Source organism: Mandrillus leucophaeus, unplaced genomic scaffold (genome assembly GCF_000951045.1).
Source record: "Mandrillus leucophaeus isolate KB7577 unplaced genomic scaffold, Mleu.le_1.0 Scaffold40, whole genome shotgun sequence".
NCBI classification, from domain to species: Eukaryota; Metazoa; Chordata; class Mammalia; order Primates; family Cercopithecidae; genus Mandrillus; species Mandrillus leucophaeus.
The window spans coordinates 4,280,597-4,287,898 of record NW_012104254.1 but is presented as its reverse complement, the minus strand read 5'-3'; the positions used below and the strand labels follow the sequence as shown (position 1 = coordinate 4,287,898).

General features: G+C 46.4%; 1 long non-coding RNA gene across 1 annotated transcript in view; it reads left to right on the top strand.

Moving 5' to 3' along the window:
* Positions 1 to 958: 958 nt before the first annotated feature.
* Positions 959 to 7,302, top strand: part of LOC105548046 — a 45,808-nt gene continuing 39,464 nt past the window's right edge. Inside the window, exon 1 of the long non-coding RNA XR_001007333.1 lies at positions 959 to 1,063. This is a non-coding gene — a long non-coding RNA (uncharacterized LOC105548046). The remainder of the gene's footprint in view (positions 1,064 to 7,302) is intronic.

Below are 7,302 nucleotides of genomic sequence, written 5' to 3'. Positions count from 1 at the left end.
TCAAGGGTGTCGGGCATTTCCCAGCTTCACTGGCCTCCCAGGCTGTGCCCGCTGCTCCACTCCCTCTGGGTTCCACCCACAGATCCCCTTCCAGGGCTTTTCCCAACCACCCTGCCTCCTGCCTCGTTTTTCAAAGTGCCACAACCTATTTTACAGATTTCCTTGTTTATTTCCTCTCTACCCTCTAATGCCATTGAAAAATTTTTATCATTTCTACTTCATTTTATTATTTATTATGTAAAATAAAATATGTCCAGATTTTGATTCATTGTTTTCTCCCAAGGACCAAGAATGGCGCCGGGTACACAGAACACTCTTAGCATCCTTCCATTTGTGGAAGGAATAAATATTTGTGTGTCTATGTAGATCTGTTTTCCCACTTGCTTTGTGATCTGTGTATTTAAAGAGGTGGCAGCTTCTTCACAAGGCATTCTTTCTGGAAACAGAAATGCAATTCTTCTTCTTAAGGAAAAGTGGATCATTAAGATTCTGAACTAGTTTTGCAACTATATAGAGAAATGTTGGGATAAAAGTTAATTCCAATGTTAAAATTCTATTCTGTAATTATCATAGAAACATAGACTTTTAAGAGCTGTTATTTCTGGATCACACAGGTCCACCAGCACTCTCCCTAGTAGACAACCTCAGAGGGGCTCAGAGCAGTTGGCAATATGCCAGGGACGCCCGAGTCTCAGCCGGGAAGTGCCCAGGGAGGAATGAACAAAACCTATGGGAAGGAACAAGTGAGTCCTGCCAATGCAGCCCCTACTGTCCCTTTTTAAAAAATGACAATTAAGCTTAATGAAGGTATTTGCAATTGAACCATGGATCTAAAAAGGTAAAAGTGTGGGAAAGTTAAAAGTTTCTAATTATAAGCATCATCTTCCCGAAACTCTCACTTTTGCCCCTAATTCAGAAAAGAAACGTGGCTCTTAACCTCCTGTGTTCTTGTGTTGCAGGTGGTGTCTTTGGTGGCTGTTCACCCTTCCACAGTAAACACGCTTGGGAAGCAACTTTGCCAAAAGCCTTCGGACAGTCCAGCGTCAACACTGCAAGCCAAGGGGTAAGGCCCGCAGGGTCAGAACTGTCGCACCCTGGTGGCGAATCTGGGATGGATGAATTTGTTGCTGTTGGGTACGGCGGTGTTCGCAGGAGGCTTGGATTTGCTCCGGTTGGAAAGTGAGCAAATGTTCCATTCCGCCCAAGGAGCCCATGTAGACAGGGCTAGATGTACCTTCTGCAGCCTCTGCAGCAACTTGAGGCGCGTCGCTGCTAGAGGATCCTGGTGCCCTCAGGGTGCGTAAGGTTTGTTTTCCAGGGTGCTGTGAGTTCCTCCCCACACCCCGTACGATCCTCCCCGTAACTGGGCTGTGGATTCGGTGGGCACTGGAAGAACCCGAGGCAGGTGATGGGATGCAGCGCTTCCAGGTGGTGACCCCGGCTGGACGTGCATGGGTGCGAACCGCCACCCGGGCTGGGGCCAGCTTGCTGCGCCGGGGACTCCCCGGGCTGGAGCCTCCCAGCCCGGAGCTGAGTCTGACGAGGATTTCTTACGCGTTCAAGCGAGTGTGGAGCGGCGAGGCAGTGCACTTCCCCGTAGCTCCCGCGCTGGGAAACCCGGAGGGGAGGGGCTGTGGCGGGCAGGCGCCCAGGGCAGTAGGACGGTGCTTCTTCCTTGGTCCCATTACACGGGAAGGGCAAGGGGACGCGACTCAGTCACACGGGCCTCGCATCGGCGCCTTCCCTTCCCTTCCCTCGCCAGGACACGGTTATTAAACGCTGCTTTTAGCTGATTCTATTTCCTGTCTTTGAGTCCGTTTTCTTTCTCCTCTCTGGTTGGTTGGTTCCAGATCTAAGCCCAACAAAGACAAGGAGCCTCCCTTTGTCAGAATTGGGGCCCCTAGGAGCCGAGTGTGGCAGGTTTCGCCTGTTCCTGGAGCTCGTAGTTAGGGTCGCTAGTGCACTGCCACCCCGAGGGCTGGACGGAGTTCCAGACCTGCCTCCAGGGACCTCCTGCGTGGGGGTGGAGGCTCTTTCATGACCGTGAGATGCTCCGAGCCTTCTCGGTCAGCATGGGCTGCAGCCTCCGCGCTGGGGCCCCCTGCCAAGTCCCGGGCTTTGGTGACATAAGTGCTTTTGCAGTCTCACCACCCAGGGAAAATTTATAGCGGTGTGGATTGAACTTTTGTTCTAAGTCTGTCTGATTGTGTTCTTTAATCTTGCTAAGGGAATCACTAAGGGTAGCCATTAAATTATTTTGTGTCGTTTAATTGGATTTTCCCATAGGTACCCAATAGGACAGCTTAGGATGAGAGCACTCTTTAAAAACAAACAACTGGCCGGGTCCAGTGGCTCACGCCTGTAGTCCCAGCACTTTGGGAGGCCAAGGCGGGTGGGTCACCCGAGATCAGGAGTTCGAGACCAGCCTGGAACATATAGTGAAACCCTATCTCTACCAAAAAATACAAAAATTAGCTGGGCGTGGTTGTGCACGCCTGTAGTCCCAGCTACTTGGGACACTGAGGCTGGAGAATTGCTTGCACTCGGGAGGCGGAGGTTGCAGTAAGCCGAGATCATGCCACTCTACTCCAGCCTGGGCAACAGAGCGAGATTCTGTCTCTCAAAACAAAACAAAACAAACAAACAACAACAACAAAACCCCTTTAGATACAAAAGTCTGAATTTTCAAAAGTACACCTATTTCAATTGTGACTCAAACCAACAAGCCTTTTCATGGCTTAAAACCAAGAAGCCTCTTATCACTTAACCATGAGCTCAAGAAGTGCCTCCAAGAGAGGGTGCAAAAACGCACTGTCCGTCTTGGCATCCAAATTGCTCCAAAGATAGCCTAAGAACGACCAGACCTTTTTTTAAACAAGGCAATGAAGTTGAGACAATTAAGACAAACTCCCCTAAGAACTGGCACAGTGGGACAAAGAGATACGGACTCCTAGCCAGTTGGCTAGCCACCTGAAGCAAGCCTGATGACCTGTGACTTCTGCTAGCGAAGACCACAGAGAATATCCTCACTGGTCCCCAAGCTAAGCTCTCAAGACATAAAACAAGATGAAAGCAACATCTTGTGATATTCCTTCTTATGACAAACTACACAAAAGACAGAGACAAGAAAAACAAGGACCATTCCTGGGAGGCTGTGATCAATAACCAATGGGTACTCAGAACCAAATTCACAAAAGTCACAATTTGAAGAATTAATTCTTATAAGTGTTTTCTCCTACCAATCTGAATTGGAAAGGAAAAGACGAGGAACGATGTTTACCTCCCTTTCTCAACTGGCCACTACAGACAGAGATCAAAGAGCTGACTGGGTAAGATTTCCTACTTTCTACCATCTTTTGTCAGTCTTTGCAGTCCCATCTCCAAGCTGCAGAGCTAGTGGGCATCCCTGCCTTTTAGGGTCCCTCCCTTATCACCAGAAACTGGAGGGGATGCAGAACTGCACCTCCATTCCCTTGGGGTCCTGGCTGAGCTCAAGAATTAAATTGATATAAGATAGATTAGCAGGAAAAAAACATAACAAATTCACTTAATACAAGTTTTATGTGGCACAGGAGTTTTATGTGGCCTCATACCGAAATGAAGCCCCAAAGAAGCCGTTAGAGTCTGTTACTTCTGTACTGAATTGGACAAAGCATAGTAAGTTGTGAAAATGAGGAAAGACAAAGGGGCTTGGGCTAGGGAACTAATCGGGTAGAGATGTGTTCAGGAAGATGGGTTTGTATAACAAGGTTTGTTTGTAAAGAATTTCTCCAGCCTCAGTTTTCCATCCTTGAAGATAGGAAGGTTGCGTCTGGCAGCAGAATATTTGTCTGGGGGGAGCTGCTGTGCAACCCCCTCCACCTCCACTGAGTTTCTCCTCTCCCACTTTCTCATTGCAGCTAGTGCTCCCTTCACGCCCAGCTGCCCTGTAGAATGGCAGCCTAAATGTGGACAAAAGCTATACCCCCTTCCTTTGATGCCTTTAGTGCAACTAAAAGAGGCTACAAGTTTCCAAATGAACTTTGCATTACAAAACACGAAGATGTGAAAGTGAACAGAGGGAAGATGAGGACAGGCCAACCCCAAAGGCCAGCACTGCTGCTTATCTTGTTCCTGAAGCCCCTTCCTCTCCTGGCCTCTATGGAGAAGCCCCCGTAAAGTTCCTCTCTCTACCCCCAGGGCTAGATTACAGCCATCTCCTAGGTAGACGGTGGGAGACTACAGAACCACAGGCCCCTCCAAATACCCTTGGCCTTGACAGGATCATGACTGTCTGCGCACTCTCACTCTACCTGATGTCGGGGATCACCCCCATCTCCCCTCTGGGCTCCATGCCCTGCCCTGTTCTCCTTCTTGCCACATCAGCACTGTTCCTTAGTTGACAAAAACCTCCCTATACTTCTGGACACTTCCTGCTCCCAGTTAAGCCAGGATGGGCTTTGCCCAACTCTCGCCTTAGGTGTCTCTCCCCATCCCGCAGCCTTTCGTGAGAATTTCTATTACTCCCCAGACCTTACTCAGCACAAGCACGAACCTTCCCGTTTATTCCCACAGATGCTGTACCTGCTGGTGGGAGCATTTCTCTCCCTTTCTCAGACAGTTTAGGGCAGAACCATCCTTGCACAATCTCATTCTAGTCTCCATTTTGGTTGCATCTTACAAAACCATAGCTCAGCTTCTTTTTTATTTACTATTAAAGCAGAAGAGTAAGTCTGGTGTCACTTTACACATCCTTGGGGCAGGGGGGTGGTTGGGTCTTCTTCTGTCACTAGGAGCATGGAACCCCCAGAAAGATGACCTGCTGTCAAACCTGGACAAGATTACCTTGAGGAAAAAGATAAAATAGACTTAATTTTCCAGACAGATAAGGATAAAAATTTTTCCAACTGGCAACAAGATTACCAATGGACACTTTCCTCAGAAACTATGTAAGGAAAACAAATTAGAGAAACAAATGTGCTACTCATCTGTCCAAAAATATGTTGCACTCTGTACAAACCTTACCATGGAGCAAATCAAGTGTGTGAAAGCCTGCAGTGCCAGCAAATCTGAGAAAGGAGGGCCCTGGGGCCCAAACATGTCTCAGCTATAATTTTTAAAGAAACCATGTAGATTTTTTTTCTGATCAATAAACTCCGAACGTTTTTTATGACATAACTTTCCCCCCTTTAACAGTTTTATTGAGATATAATTCACATACCATACATTTTAAAATATACAACTCAATGGTTTTTAGCATCCATCACAAAATCAACTTCAGAACATTTTCACCCCCAGCCTTCAAATTTCTGTATCCTTTAGCTATCACCCACAACACTCCCAGGCCTAGATAATCAGTAATCTCCTTGCCGCTTTCATATATTTGCCTATTCTGGACATCCCACATAAAGGGAATTACACAATATGTGGCCTTTCATGTCTGGCTTTTTTCACTTAGGATGATATTTTCAGGGTTCAGCCATGTTGTAGCATGGATCAACACTTTGTTCCTTTTCATGGCTGGATAATATTTCACTGTAGAGTGTGAGGAGTTGAATTTTGTCCCCTAGAAATTCATATGTTGATGTCCTAACCTCCAGCACCTCAAAATGTGGCCTTATTTGATGACGGGATCTTTCAAGATAATCGTGGTAAAATGAGGTAAGTAGGGCAGGTCCTAATCCAGTGACTGGTGTCCTTATAGAGAAGGAAAATTTCAACACAGTAGTGCATACAGGGAAAAAGCTGTTCAAACACAAAGACAGAGATTTACAAGCCAAAGAAAGAGGGCTGCAACAGCTCCTTTCTCCATAGCCCTCAGAAGGAACCAACCACCCCAACGCCTTGACCTCAGACTTCCAGCCTCCAGAGCTGTGAGACAACACGTTTCTGTTGTTTAGGTTGTGGTACACTTCATTACAGCAGCTGTAGCAAACTAGTACATACAACTACACCACATTTTGTTTCTCTGTCTATCACTTGGACTTTTGGGTCACTTCCATTTTTTTACTATTATGAGTAATGCTGCTCTGAGCATACACGCACAGGAATTTGTTTTCATTTCTCCTGGGTGTGTACATAGGAGTGGAATGGCCGGGTCAAATGGTAACTCTTTTGAACTTTTTGCAGACTGCCAAACTCTCTTCCAGTGTGGCACTGCCCTTTCACATTCCCTGCAGGAACATATGAGGGTTCTCATTTCTCCACATTCTTGTGACACTTGTTATGATCTTTCTTTTTTACTGTAGTCATCTTAGTGGGCGACCGTGGTGTCTTACTGTTATTTTGATTTGTATTTCCCTGAAGTGATATTGAGCATCTTTTCATGTGCTTATTGTCTGTTTGTACATTCTTTGGAGATTAAATTTTTTTAATCCAAAGGTTCTGTGTAATCCAGGCCCTGCACATCTCTGCAGATACATGTTGGCTATGCCACCTTTCCCCTCACTCTGATTCCAGTTATCTGACTTTCTTCAGTCTTTGGAGGCAAGTTCTGTACATTTTCCTACATCAGGACGCTTATACTCTCAAGTCTCTTGGACAAAGACAATTCTTTTCCCCGTATTTGCCCTGTTAACCTCAACTCATTTTTCAGAGTTCAGTTCAACCATCACTGCCTCAGGTAAGCCTCCTTTGGCTCCCCCAGCCAAGGGTCCATCAGCTGGCTGAGCTCACAGAGAGCCCTGCATCAGGTAAATGTGTTCAGGCCAGAAAATGGCCTAATCGCCCCACCCAGATAAGTCCTCAGTACAGCTTTATCACCAAATTTTAATCTTTTCACTAGGCTAGGTAATCATACAACTTTAGAACTGAGTTAACTCTTTCAAGTAGGAAGCTGAATATCCCTACCTTTCACTTAGATTTTCTGAACTAAAATAAAAATTATACTATAATTTATCTTGGTATGAATCGGTTATTTTCTAAAGTTTCATTTGGGCATTTAACAATCGAACCCATACCTGAGCTAAAATCCTTTGAAGTATCCAGATTAGGGTTGGAGCACTTTAAAGTTTGAGAAAGAAATAACGTTTAAGAGCGGCCAGGCAGAGGGGCTCACGCCTGTAATCCCGCCACTTTGGGAGGCTGAGGTGGGTAGATCACCTGAGGTTGGGAGTTCAAGACCAGCCTGACCAACATGGAGAAACCCAGTCTCTACTAAAAGTACAAAGTTAGCTGGGTATGGTGGCACATGCCTGTAATCCCAGCTACTCGGGAGGCTAAGGCAGAAGAATCGCTTGAACCCAGGAGGTGGAGGTTGCAGTGAGCCGAGATCACGCCATTGCACTCCAGTCTGGGCAACAAGAGCAAAACTCCATCTCAAAA